The sequence below is a fragment of the Castor canadensis genome, chromosome 8 (genome assembly GCF_047511655.1).
Source record: "Castor canadensis chromosome 8, mCasCan1.hap1v2, whole genome shotgun sequence".
Taxonomy (NCBI): Eukaryota; Metazoa; Chordata; class Mammalia; order Rodentia; family Castoridae; genus Castor; species Castor canadensis.
This window is the reverse complement of record NC_133393.1, coordinates 7,533,075-7,547,843: the sequence shown is the minus strand read 5'-3', so window position 1 is coordinate 7,547,843 and position 14,769 is coordinate 7,533,075.

The following is a 14,769-nucleotide window of genomic DNA, read 5'->3' as shown; positions in this document are numbered from 1 at the left end:
TTGATCGCATCATTTATCATTATCTTGTGCTGTGGCCATAGGAATAACTCATATGGTTTTCAAGCACCAGCTGTATTGGGGCTTATCTACTTGACAACATCTTCTTTGAAGTATCTCTGAGTAGAAAGAGCCTGTGAATCTTACCCAAAGTAACACAAAACCCTTTACCTGTGTTTGTATGAATTTTCCTTGTTGGCAAAATTGCAGTTAAAAGCAAAGAGTGCTTTTAATAAAAAGAACAAGAGTGCTTTGTTTGGTCCCTCAGATTTTTGAGTTATTTGTTGCCATAGCTTTTTATTAAAAAATTTAAGTTCTTTCTTCTTTAGTTGTCTGAGTTTTTCAATTGCTGCTTGGCATATATACAGGAAGGCTAATAGCCTTGGTGGAATGTACTCTGATTACCACCGTACTGTCAAGGGACAACATTTTCAGTCTTTGTTGGCATTGTTAGCCATCCCTAAGCCATGGAGGAAATTCCAGCTTGTCCTTTGAACTTTCTTTGCCCTCTAAGATTTTTCTGTAGCAACTGCCACATTTTGGCCATTTTTATCTGTGTTTTTGACTCAAACTAATAGTCTGAGGGCTTCCTGAGCCTAAAGACTACAAATCACTCTTTGTGTGTATTCTTAACATGTGGCATAGCTTGCTTAAATGGATGGATAGATGACTGATTGAATGAATAAGAAATTTAGACTTAATAGTTGATGTCCATAAATGATGTTTGGAAGAGATAGCTCAATAACATGAAGGAGATTCCTTTGTAGATCTTGGTAAGTTAAAAAATGTGCTTATGTTTTACCTACCTTGAAATTATGCCAAGCTTTCCTCACATATTATAGCTGTGCCACTTTTATTTCCTATCTAGCAAGGCTGTAGTTCGTGAATAGTCATACTCTCAAGCCACTATAATCCACGACATCTCCAATCACTCCAACCCAACTGTCTACATTATCTTCCTTTCAAGTCTCCCTCTACCACTCTTTGAAGTCACAATGCTGAACTTTTTCCCTTCATTGCGTCTTTCAAAAGAATATCAGCTTTTCTTGATATTCAGTCTCTGCCTCTTCTCAATTTCTTTTCTTTCCCATTTGGGCATCATCTATTATCTTTTACCTGTAGGCACCCTTGCATCTACTGCACTGCTGCCACTTGCATGATCCAGATTGACATTATATTTACTTGTTCCACATCCCTAGTTACGTGTCTGTCAACCTCTAAAACTAAGGTTTTCTTCCACTGAGTTATTTTTCAAAGCCTGGTTCTTACTCACGGTGTCACCCTTGACACTCATATTTTCTTCCCTCTCTCACTAGTAGGGAAGCCCATAATTTTGTTCCCCATCTATTTCTGTTCAATGTGCCTTCCATTTCATATCACAACTACTTTATTTTCACTTTCTGCACTTTCCTCAACCATAATCAGAGCCAATAGCTGTTCGTCTTACTTCCAGCCTCTATTCTGATCTACAACTTGAATTTCTCAGGCTTTTGCTGTAATCTGCAATGTCTAGCCCCATAGGTTAACTTAACCTTCATTTTGTGCCATTCTTCCATGTTTTCATGATGGAGACATGCATAATTCTTATTGATTATTCCATCATCTTTTAAAAGTTACATTCATGTCTTTGAACATGCTGTTAACTTTGGTTGGAATACAATTTCTAATATATTTGCCTCACAAATTTCTGTTCACATTTTGGCGATTCAAGCATCACACTAAGAAAAATTAAAAGTAGAAAACAAACAAAACTTTTGTGAACCTTCTGAAGAAAGATACAACCATATCAATAATTGAAATACTAATTTGAAAGTTCTGCCTTTTCTTTTCTTGCTTGCATGATATTATAAACAAATGATATAACTTAATAGGGTACATTTAATTATTGGTTTATCTGCACTCCAATTGAATTGTATCCAAAAGATGAAGAGTATTTTATTTCTCATTGTTTCTGTTCACGTGGCTTTTAGTTGGCATTTCATAGATACTTGCCAAATAATCTGTTCAAAGTGTAGTTTCAATCATTATTGGGTATATGGAGGGTCTTAATAATTTCTTTTTCTCCATGAGTATTATTCAACTACACACACACAATGAAGCAGTGTACACCATCTGTTTTGTTGTCGGCAATGTCATAGAACAGAACTCGGTTGAGCCTAACTCCCAACCCTCTGAACTTATCCACCTAGGCACAGGTGAAAACTAAAACTGAAAGATCAGAAGTCTGTTTCCTGAGTGATGTGGAAGTGTGAGATGGTAATGAGAGAGAGTTTATTTGGCTTTGAGGGTGCCCAGAATTCAAAGTGGAAATTCAAATCAGATTGTCCATTCGTCCTCCTGAGGAGAAACAAGTTATGGGAGAAGAATAGGATGACTGGCTTGTTCCAGGTTGTTTGCAAGCTTCCTCATTTTAGCACTCAAAATCTCATGTTCTGCAATCCTCTTAGTCTAAGCAAACTGGGATGGTTGTTCAGCCTAAATAAAGATAAGGATGGATGAGTTTTTAGCACTTGTGAGAGAACAGAAGAATTGGTGGGAAAAGGTAATTCTAAAGTAAAGTTATCCTTAGCTATTATACTCTTTAATGCTCCAACTACGAGTGACTGTACCTTGCTCAAATTAAGTATAAAATAGACAGGCATTCTAGGATCTACTTAATTTAGCTTCCAGTCCACTCTTAAATTTATTACCCATTATTCTGAAATATCTTTTGAGAATCTGTCATCAGTCAGTTACTTTTTAAAGTCATGTAACAACATAGTCAAAAAATTAACATAAAATGGCTTTAAGATTTATATGGGCAATGTCTGATGTGATAGACTCTAAGCTGGCCCCAAAGACTCATCTTTGTTTGGGGTTCCCTCTCTTTGAATGTGACCTAAGACTTACTCAGTTGCTTCTAATGAACAGAAAAGTGCAAATATGATAAGATAGTGCCATTTCACTTCTGAAATTAAGCTATGAAAGGACAATGGCTGCTTTTGGGGGTGTTCTCTTTTAAACTGTTCTTCCTGAAGGGAGTCAGTTGTCATGTCACAGGAAGCCATAGGGAGAACCCCATTTTTTTAAGGGGCTGAGGCATGCTGATAACCAGGGAAGTAAGCTCAGAAGCAGGGCCTCCACCCTGTCTCTTCTTCCAGGGTTGAGCTTTCAGATGAAACCAAAGCTTTGCTGATAGTATAACTTCAGTTTACCCAGCCAAGTTACTCAGTTTCTACATTCAGAAGCTGTGGGATGATATAATTTTGTTTGGTAAGCCGCTAGGTTTTGGGGTGATTTATTATGCAAGCATGTATAATTAATAATCCATACCTATTTGCTTCTCTTTGCCAATGACCTTCATAATACAGTGCTTATAGTTAATAGATGCTCAATCAGTAACTGGATTAGTGAATGGCATGGTTAGTTTTCTCAGAGAAATTCTGCTACCCTTACAAAAAGATTGTAAACTCTTTTTGGATCAGGGGCTCTGTCTTTGAAACACTTTCATCTTCTGTGTTGCCTATGATAATGTCTTGCACATACAGGAACCTAACCATTCTTGACTAAACTTTATGTCTCACCATTTTTAATGCATAAAACCTGTGAAGCTTCCACTAGCTGAATTAGAACATAGAGTTGGAGCTCATTTGGATGAACTCCAAGTTTGTATGAATAACTATAATGAAGACCAGTCAGTGAATTGATCTCAAGCCAACTTATAACCTCATGATGTTTATTTCGTTATTTCTTCTTTTTTGATGTTCATTACATCAGTCACATCTTTTATCACTTGTTTAATTAGAGAACGGGCATGGGAATAAGTACAAAATTTTGTGACTCTTGTACCCATAATTATACGTATAAGTTGGAAAGACTTCACTATTTGAGTAACTGACTCAGTTACAAATGAGTGGGGGCATAGAATTGGAAACAGTAGGAGCCAATGAGTTAGAAGACTTGAGTTTTTGGCGTGGTTATGCTAGTAACTAGTAACTAGCCAAATGAATGTGGAAAATCAATCTCCGTGCTTTAATGTTCTTATCAGTAAAATGCGTGGGTTAGACGAATATTTTCTAAGTTTGTTTCTAAGAAAGCAAACAAACAGAAACCCTCAAAATGACTGTACATTTTTAAAAGAAAGAATATTATTTGAACTTTAGAGAAATTATAACTTTCAGATTGTATGTAAACAGAAATAGAAAAAGTTCATAGACATTGGAATGAGCCCAGAAAACAGTTCTGAGGGTGAGCAGCTACATCCTTTAGAATCACAAGTTCCCAATAATGTGATGTTGCCAACTGCAGTGCAGAATCCTTTTTGGGAAATTGAACAACAGAACTGGATGAGATTCAGTATGCCAGAAATTGATCAATTTCCAGATAAGAGCCTGCCCACTATCTGGCATGAGGTAACAACCAAATAAATATCTGTGGAATGAGTGAATTTTTAAAATCTTTCTTTTGGTTCCAAGTTCCTGTTCTGTGACACCATCATGAAGCATCTGGTATATAATGAATGGGTACCCTATAAAAACTTGTAAAATGCATCTTCTCTTAAGCATCTCAGAGTGGACCTACTGAAGGCTACTGCTATCAACTTGTAAAAGGGTATGTTCCTTAACCTCTATGACTCAGATTCTTCATATGTAACTTTCCAACCTCAAAGGACTGTGTGAGAACTACTTGAGGATAAATAAAAATGACAGTTATACAGGATATAACTGTGTATATACAGGATATAACTAGATACATACAGTTCAATATATTTTAGTTCTGCTTTCTTTCCCATTTTGCTTAACTTCCATTTTTAGTCATATTTTCTTTATTGTGATGTCCATGTAAAGCGAAACAAGCTGGAATGAAATAATAACAAGCAGGGAGGTCATAAGCTGAAAGTGGAAATCTTTGAGAATATGTGTGATTTACCCTATAAGATCCAATGGCTGATAAGATCTGGATATGTTATACGTGATTATACTGAATTTTCTCAGAATTGACACCCTTAAGAACTAAAAATATTTTTCCACTTTGTTGTAGTTTTGTAGTCTACATTGTATGCATTTGAAGATGGCTCATTAATGCTGGCTAATAATGGTGTAAGTTATTTCAGCTGCGTAATATATGATTGCATCATTGAAATCCTTGTAGGAGAAATTGTTTTTGTTTTATGATATAATGTGCCCCTTCTAAGACATTTTTATTGATCAAATTATTTTTATAATGTGTATCATAGAAGGTAGGGGTTAGAATGTGTATGAGAGTAAAGAAGTGAAATAGGCTAAGTGCTTAAAAATGAGATAAAAATGAGATTTCTTTAGAACTAAGTAAAATTGATCATTCAATACAACTTTAAAAAAATCAAAGTTGAAGACTTTTCTCTGTCTTCTCATTATAGGGATACATGGAACAGAACCATTTTGAGATTCCACTACCTCTACAGGTGTAAAGCCCTGTCAGGTATTATTACTGATAGGAATTTTCTATATTCTTCATGATGGTGGAAAACAATGCTGGAATTCTGTGTCATTTCATGGCTTATGGATATGCAAATGGTAAGTTTTCATTCAACTTATTTGGTCAACAATCACAAATTCAGATGTAATGCTATCTATTTTCATCATTTTAATTCTATTACTGACTCTTGATCCCCTCTTCTGCCTTGGTTTGAAACTGTGTTGGGACTTGAGTTGGGACTTGTATTAGGACTGTGTCTCATCTCAACTAACAATTGTTATGGTGTGGATTCCTAGGAATTTGGATGGGGGAGCGTGGAAGGGAGGACTAAGTATAGACAACTATCTATTATAATGAAAATATTTGATTTATAATTTTCTTACCCTGTAAGAAAAACCTAGGCATAAAACTTAGGTTTAATTGGAATGGGTGGCACATTCAGGACTCTAATTGCTTTGGCTTGTTTGAGAAGACTTAGTCAATGCAGGCCTCATTTCTGTTATTGTTTATGGCAGGAACCTTTTCAAGGGCCATTAGACAAGGAAATAGTACTTTGTGGACAAACAGAAAGGCTGGAACAAATTTTATTGAATCCTTGAGTTGAAGGGTTCTACAGCATATGTTCTCATCAATGATGACAGCCAGTAGCCAAGTTGTAACTGGTTTGCTACAGAATGGGAATAGTACAGATAATGCTGTAAGTTTGCCATCAAGCTAAAATATAGAAACTCAAATTTCTATTCTTTGTTGTGAAATTGTAAATTTTTCTGCCTTTTTTCTGGGAGGGGATTACTTTTTTCATGAAATTATGTAAAAGTAAAAATGAAAGTCTTTAAAATGTCATTTGTAGGCAAAACATAATCTTAGTCTCTTCATATTTAAAAAAAATTATGGCCCATGAACATATTATGAAAGCATTGCATGAAGATTATATAATGATTTTAAAATGTAGTTGAACATCCCCTCATTGGGTCCTCCCAAATGAAATCTTACTTAGAGACTTATATGCAGACCAGAATTCTTTCTCTGGTTGAAGTGGAACAGGGGCAGCCTCTTTGTCTTCTGCTTAGCTCCTGTGATGATGCTTTCATGGACTACTTGGGCTCCCTAAAACATAGTTTTAGCTTCATTTAGACCAAGGTTTCTCAACCTTGACACACTAGACAGTTTAGGCTGGGGAAAAAAATCACCCCATGTTGAGAACCATTATTCTTGACAACACACTGACCCAAACAGTGAAGATGTGAAGACCTGAGTCAAGGAGTATTAAGATATGTTTTTTATTTTTAATTTTTTTAGAATCTGAAATTCTACCACTTTTCCTCTGTTTAAACTAAGCTTTGGCCTCCAGGGAAATGAAAGTCACAGCTGAAAATGCAAACAGAAACATAGTAAGATAATGCTCAGCTTCTGATCTCAAAGACTAGATCTCTGATTAAACAATAAATCTGTAAGAATACTGTTTCACCTGGCACAGTAAACAAATATAAAGCCCTCTAGGATGGATGAGATAGGCTAGAGATTTTGGAAAGGAAACAAGAGTATTAGGTGAGGTGTGAAAGTTTTGTGTGTGCAGTGAGGGGGCAGGCAGAATTTTCTTTAAGTTTGAGCACCTGACAGTTTTTTTCTCTCTGTGTGGGTGAAACCCTGGACCATGGACTGGACATCAGAGATTAGAACTATCTGGGTAGTTATGTAGATGTGAGAGGATAAAACAAAACTGCAGCCATAGAAGAAGGGAGAATATCCTAAGGTTTTGTGCCTCATTCCCTGCTCTTTACCAAGTGTGAAGGAAGTAGGTAAGAGAGACATCAAGGGCATGCAGGAATTTTGTCCTTGCAAAGATGGCATATGGAAAATGGCAGAATGGAAGAACCCTGTGGGAACTAAAGGATCTCCCAGTTACCTCTCAGCCAGTGCTGGCATAGAAGGGGATCTGTTTGAAGACCAGACATGGCCCAAAGTATCTGAGATGATTCTCAGGAGAGAAACTGATCTATCCACCCACAATGCCTCCCTTCCTACCTTCTGTCACTCCCTAGAGGAGGATTTGGGTAGTGAATCTTGAATGCCACTGAGTTTTACCTTAAATGTCTAGGGAAAATCATGATCATGAAAGCAAATGAATTAATCTCAATGTGATTATCTTGTATTTTCTGCACTGTACTGAATGGAACTTGAGTAGAAATCTGTTCCATTTCCTCCCCACTTTGCATACCCTTATACTATTACCAGTGAAATGATCTAATGAGTAAAACGCTTTCATTCAAGCAAACAGACTCAACAATGAAGGATATATGTCCTTATAAATAAAGGCTAAAAGCACAAGTGTTATTAGCTGGTGACTAGAGTAGCATCAGGTTAAGAGAAAAATAAAAACCATTGTGAGATTTAGAGGTATTGAGGTCTGTAGCCTACTTTTGACTGCTTGATGGTTGGATAATAGGTTGGATAAATGAATAAATATGGGATAAGGCAAATATAGTAACATATTAATTATAGGTTCCACATGCCTATGGGCATTCAGTATTAAAATTTCTTTTTAACTCTTCCATGTATTTGAAAATATTTGTCTTAGCATGGCAACAAAATGACAAAGATTAAGCCACTGTTTTTGCTAATACTTTGGCTAGTATTTGGGTTGATTTTATTATTATTACTTTGTAGTAGTAGAAACGCTGAGGATAGTTGCAACCCTTTACATATGCATATTTTATATTTTATATATATATATATGTATATATATATATATATATAACCATATATGTGAATAAGCAAAGTTCAAATGTACATTCTGCTTCCCTCCAGACTGTTCCGAGCTGCTGTGCTGAACACTCTGGGAGCTGTATTAGGATTAGTTGTCATTATGCCCATTTGCCCTTGCTTCTCACATTTCACATCTCCTCTTGGAATTTTCTAATAATTCTACAGTAGTATGTTGTGGTCCATCATTTTGACTTGACACTTTTTGGAGGAGAATGTAAATAAAAATAGTTCTCACTACTATTGAGGCCTTTGAAACATAAATTAGAATTCCTTGTCCTAATTTGCCACTGACAAGTCTTAAAGGCAGAGGTAAAACAAAATTCTTGAACCAGCAAACTTGCTTCTACAAGTACAAAGGAATTTCAGTAGTAGCCTCAGGAAAAAATGGATGAAACTGTCAGTCACATAAAAGAATTTGGGGTGAAAGAGAACTGATGCTTCATCAAATGGGAGAATTCAAATGTTTCAGCATGTCACTGACCCCAGTTCTGAATCCTACATTCTTTGAATCCCTAATGATAAAAAAGATGGTTAGATGGTTCAATTAAGATCCACTAGAAAGTGTTCCCATCTCATATACTAATTATATGAAGCATCTATCCCACATAATACCAAGTTGAAAGAACTTCTCATGTGTAGCCATTTTGAGTATTTGTATTTTTTTAAATTGAGATATGATTAACATTGAATAAAATGGATAGGTCTTACATATTAAGTTTGATCAATTTTTATGTAAAAACCATTAATACATATTTATGATACTCTTAAATTGAGTCAAAATTTTCAAATATTTTTACTTGTATAAAATCAATATTGGGTATTGCTCAAAGTAGTTATCTAACAATTTTATAATTATACTTGAAATAGTGTATGGTAATGAACTTTCTTAAAGCTCAAGCTGATATATTTCCTGGGAAGGAAAAACCTAACTGGTTGACTATAAATGTTTGTATTTTATTGGCCTCAAAAATTTTGAAGCCTGAGAGTCTTCACTGATACAACTGATGACCAAAAAATACTTTGTTATAAGGAAAATTATTATTATGAGGAAAATGACTGCCCCTCAGGAAAAATTATGCTTGTTTGTTTTCATAACTACCATGTATAAGTTCACTGCTCCTCCACAAGAACACTGACTATTGCTGTGGTACTAGTAGCCATTGTCTATAAGACCTCAGCCTTTAGTGGCTACCTGAGTATGCTTGCTCCCTCTGAAGCTATCTTCAGGTTTCTCACAGGGTTAGACATTCTCCTAGTCTGAGTGTACAGTGCTTGAATCCTATGCCTTGGTACAAAGGCTCTACGTTATCTACTGCGGAAATTATTGGATAGATATACTACATCCATTTATCTCCTTGTAGCTCTTTATTGAACTATCTCCCTTGAGGATGAGACATCTGAGACTCAGAAAACTTAAGAAACATCCCAAAGTCATCCAACTAATAAATGCTATTCCTTCTAAGTAGTGTTTGTGGACATTATGATCCAGAATACAAAAATAAATGTACATTAATTCAATCAAATTACTTTTTAAGTTATTTCACTTGGGCTGTTCAAGACACAGAATAAATAAAATTGTTAATAAACAATTAACACTGTAAAGTTAGCCATTGCTCATTCAGTGGTTGTTAATCTGTTACTACTTAGAAAAGAGTAGAAGGGGACAGACCATAAATTCAGCCAAAATTGCTCTGCTTTTGTCTGCTTGGCTTATTTATGCTCGTGATTAATATTTCATTTGAATACAAGATTTCATGGAAAAAGTCTAAAAAGCACTGAAGTGGTCTTACTTTTTCATAATATAAGAAATGGCAGCCTACAGAATGTCTCCTTTAGGTTATACCAACATGAGTCGGCAAGTTCAGACTGTTTCCATCCATTTCAAAAAACATGTACAGAGTTTCTGTTATCTGTATGTCTCCCTGAGATAAACAGCAAGTTAATATGCATAACCCTTGTTCTCTACCACGTCACAGTCCATGGGAGAACCTAAGTTCCTTGAACAGCCTGTTACGCTTACTTAATCCAACATTTCACCCACATATTCTCTTACCAGTCCTGAAAGAAGTAGACCATACTACAGCTATTTTGCACTGTCTGCATAACTTTGCTTGCCCTCATTTACTAGCTCTGCGTCCCTGCCCCTAAGACAGTGTCAAGAGAGATATGTCCATTGAGAAGACTAAGGAGGGAGAGAAGGGGATGGCATGAAAGGTAAAAAAATAAATAAATACTGAGGTGGTATGGGTGAGAGGGAAGGGGCAGAATTTAGGAGACAAACTTTGCCTATATTACTGTTCACTTGCACTCTTTATTGCCTCTAGAGTTTTGTACACACTATTTATAACAGGGCATTGGAAAGTCAGACAGCCCAAGGAAAAGCTAAGAATTGACTTTGGAGAGTGACAGTTTAAAAGTCTTTAACTGGTATTCTCATCTCTTGTAATAGTAATTACAATAGTACCTACCTAAAAAAAATTAATTGAGATAATGCTTGCCAGGTTTTTGGGACAGTGCTCAATAAATGGCAGTCCTAATTTTAGAATTTTAGTCAAACTAGTTGAAGGGAACTAGCTATTGTTTGAGGATGAATTACCATGATTTTGTCTGATTGTTTGACTAGTACATTCATTTGCCTTGGTTATCAAAATTCAGAGTTGAGTGAGGTACCTGGAGAGACTTTCCTTGCAGGGCATCCTGAATTATTCTGAATTTTTGTTTGCTTTCAGAACTGGCTAATTCCAGGAGAGATCACTCAGATGCAGATTATAAACTTTGCATGATGGACTTGCTCATGTGGGGAAAACCCGTAGCTTCCTGGCAGTGAACTTGGTTGCACCAACCAAGACAAGAAAGGCCTTTGGGCAGGATTGGAGCAAAACCATTTCCCTCAATCTGATCTCTCTGTGAACCAATGTTAGTCTTCTGCACAGGTGGAGGTTTGTGTTTGAGGGCCATTGAACACTACCCATTTCCCTAATGCATCATAATTAAACACCTGTGCCAAATAACGTCTTATTGACTCACCGTGGAGATTTGCTGGGTACTCAACAGCCCCTGACATTTTCTATCTCTTACTTGGGAGGGAGGTCTCAGGGTTATGCTTTGGTTCTCTTTAAAAAATTAGCAACTTCTTTTCATGGAAAACTCTTAATGGAGGTGTGTATTTCAGGGCTTTCCAAGGACACTTAGGAAAAACAAAATATGTTGTGAATTTGGGTGGCATACCTATTTTCTCAAAAGCAGCAGTGATGAAAGTGGATCATGTAACAGTGAAGTAACATGAAAGTAATGGGCTTTGTGTTTGTTTGTTTGTTTTAGAAATCACAAAGCCAGTGGAAAGAATGTCTGAGATTGTAATGCCTTATGAATAAAGTTGACTATGCTAATATGAAAAAATATGCATAAACCTGGTTAACCAGTGTTGTGGAGTGTCATACAGCTCAGTAAAAATGGCTCTTTTAGGTTGTCATGCTCACGGTTGCAATATTCAGTAAGATTGCTTTAGTGCTTTGAGTATCTTTCTTTCATCTTCAACAGCAGACAGAAACAAGTTTGGCCTTAGGCTAAAATTGTGGATTGAGTGAAGTCTATCTTTAACTCTTGTCACTTCCCTTTCTTGGTGGTAACCTCACATTTTGGGTGCTGTGTCTCTTTGCTCTTTAACTTGTTTCTTCTGTCAAAACAAGAAACAGCAATCACTGAAGGATCCTGTTTGTTGTGTACCTATCTATCTATCATCTATCTATCTATCTATCGATCAATCTATCTATCATTTAAGCTTACCAATAATGTCCATGAAAACCAAATAAGGCAGACTTTCTACTCCTCATGTTATAAATGAAGGAATTCATGCCGGCAGAGGTTAAGATTATGATAATCTTATTTTATAGTCTTAACTGTTACCATTGAAAATTAAACCTTCAATATATGTAATGCCAGAGTTTATGCACCTTCTACTCAAGGAGAGAATCTGTGTCTGTGATTTGTGCTTGATGACTTTTTCAATAACTACTCCTTAGACATTGTGCTCCTTCAACTAGGTACTCTAATTTTAAGCTTTTGAAATTTCTAACAGAGCACTGAAATGCACAGTAAAGGAAATATCATGCATTACTAAAAGGTAGGGAGAAATTAGAAACTCTCTCCAAATATATGGTATATCAAGACAATCTTCCACTTTCCTTGATTTTGTCACTTTAAATGATTAACTGGGAGGGGTTTCTGTAGTCATAATTTTCTTCTTTTGACCTTTTTACTTATCATCCCAGAAAAATCTACACCACCAGATTGTAGGACAAACTTGAGCCAAAAGGAAAGAAGGGAGGAAGGAAGGATGGAAGGAAGAAGGGAAGGAAAGAGAGAGAGAAAGAAAGAAAGAAAGAAAGAAAGAAAGAAAGAAAGAAAGAAAGAAAGAAAGAAAGAAAGAAAAAGAAAAAAAAAAGAAAAGAAAGATCACATTTCAGTCTTGCCACACTGTGAAGGCTAATGAATTCTGAGCCACTCTTCCCCTTAGAGACAATGTTCAGGACTTATTTCACTGAGTGTATCTGTTTAATTGTATACTTTTGTCTTTTCTTTTATGGCATTTTCTTCTGTTTTTCAAGTTTTCTTCTTGATTCTTGGAGCTTTTTAGTCAACTTCATGGGTTGCTCTTCCTCCACTCAATCCCTAAACAAGAGATAGGTTCTTTTCTCAGTTGCCTTTTTCCTCTTCAGACTTTGTCCTCAGGTGACCTTACCTAGGCCAATGAGTTTAATTACCTATACTCTGACGATGTGCAATTCTGTATCTCTATCTCAGATCTCTATTTTGAGTTCTAGAACAACATAGCCAACTGCCTGTTGATGTTATCACTTGACTATACCGTGGGATCACTAAACTCATGTATCCATTCATCATCTCCCCACATGCACCTCTCCTGCATGGTATTCCTGGTCCTCATGAAGAGTATAGCTATGCTTCTAGATTTTTATTCCTAAAGTTGGGGAGCCTTCCCATACTCTTACAACTCCTTCCCTCCTTGCCACAGATACTTTGTTTTCAATTCTTCTTCTTAATTATCATTTAAAAAATTTCCACTTTGTTGAAGTGTAATTGACAAAATTATATATATTCTAGCTATAAAATGTGATGTTTTGATGTACACTGTGAAATGACTACTACACTCAATTACCATGTCAATCACCTCATTTTTTGTATGTGTGTGGTGAGCATGTATTAGATTTACTTTCTCAGCAAATTGAAATTTGCCTTTTTATTTTAATCTCATTACTAGTCCAGACTTTCATTACTGTTGCCTCAATCACTGCTAGAATCCTGACTAATAGCAGGGAAATAATTGACAAGCTTTTGTAGTAATTTAGGCTCCAGGTGAAGTGTGTCTTAACTAGGATGATAGCTGGAGATGGAGGATGAAGAAGCAATGTCAGGGTATGCAGTTGAAGAAAATAGAGGTGTATAAAATAGTTGTGAAAAGGTGTAGAGAAAGGATGACCAGAGGAGTACAAAAGACTTGTTGGATATCCTGAGAACCACTCAAAAACTTTGACTCTCTAGAAGCACTGTCTGTGCCTATCTATATATCATAGTTTTTATAAATATTAATATATGTATATAAATGGAGTCTTATTCAGCCATAAACAATGAAATTATATCATCTGAGGAAAATGGATGAGTTGGAAATAATCACATTAAGTGAAATAAGCCAGCTTCAGAAAGTCAAATACTGAATGTTTTCTCTCATATGCAGAATCCAGACCTAAAACAAGCAAACAAACAAAATGACATGAACATCCAAAGGGCTGAGAGGGCAAGAGTAGGGGGAGGTGGGGGACATGGTGCGGGCAATGATGGATCAATGTAAGTACATCGTATACATGTATGAAAATTTTATGAAACCCATTATTTTTATAAAATAAGAAATTTAAAAAGAGAAATGTTATAAGAATGAAGCAGAGAGATGTTTGACAGAAGAGATAAGATGATTCATTCAGCAGGCAAGCGCACAGTTTCTCCCCTCAGAATGTCCAGAAGGAACAAAACTTACCAATTTTAGCTCAGTGACACTGACGTTAGACTTCAGAATTGTCAGAGAATAAATTTGTTGTTTTAATCAACTAAGTTTGTGATGACTTGTAACAGCAGCAGTAGGAAGTTAATGCAAGCTTGATTCAGGTTGGGATTCTGGCTGAAAGATGGCACAAGGAGAAGAGGGAAGATAGCACAGAATGCCTGGAACAGAGGCAGTGAGGTGATAGTCCCAGTCCTCAGTTTATTAAGATGAAAGTGGAGGTATACAGGCACTGATAGGGAATAACTATACATTATATATAATGTGAATAACTTATACGTTATATAAATTTCTCTAAGTTATAAAAATATTCCAAGGCTGCCTCAATCCATGGCTGGGTACAGTGGTACATGTCTGTCATTCCAGCTATGCAGGAAGTGTAAGCAGAATTGTGGTTCAGACCTGCACAGGCATATATGTGAGACCCTATCTCAAAAATAACCAAAGCAAAAGGGCTGGAGTCGTGGCTCAAGTGGTAGAATGCCTGCCTAGCAAGT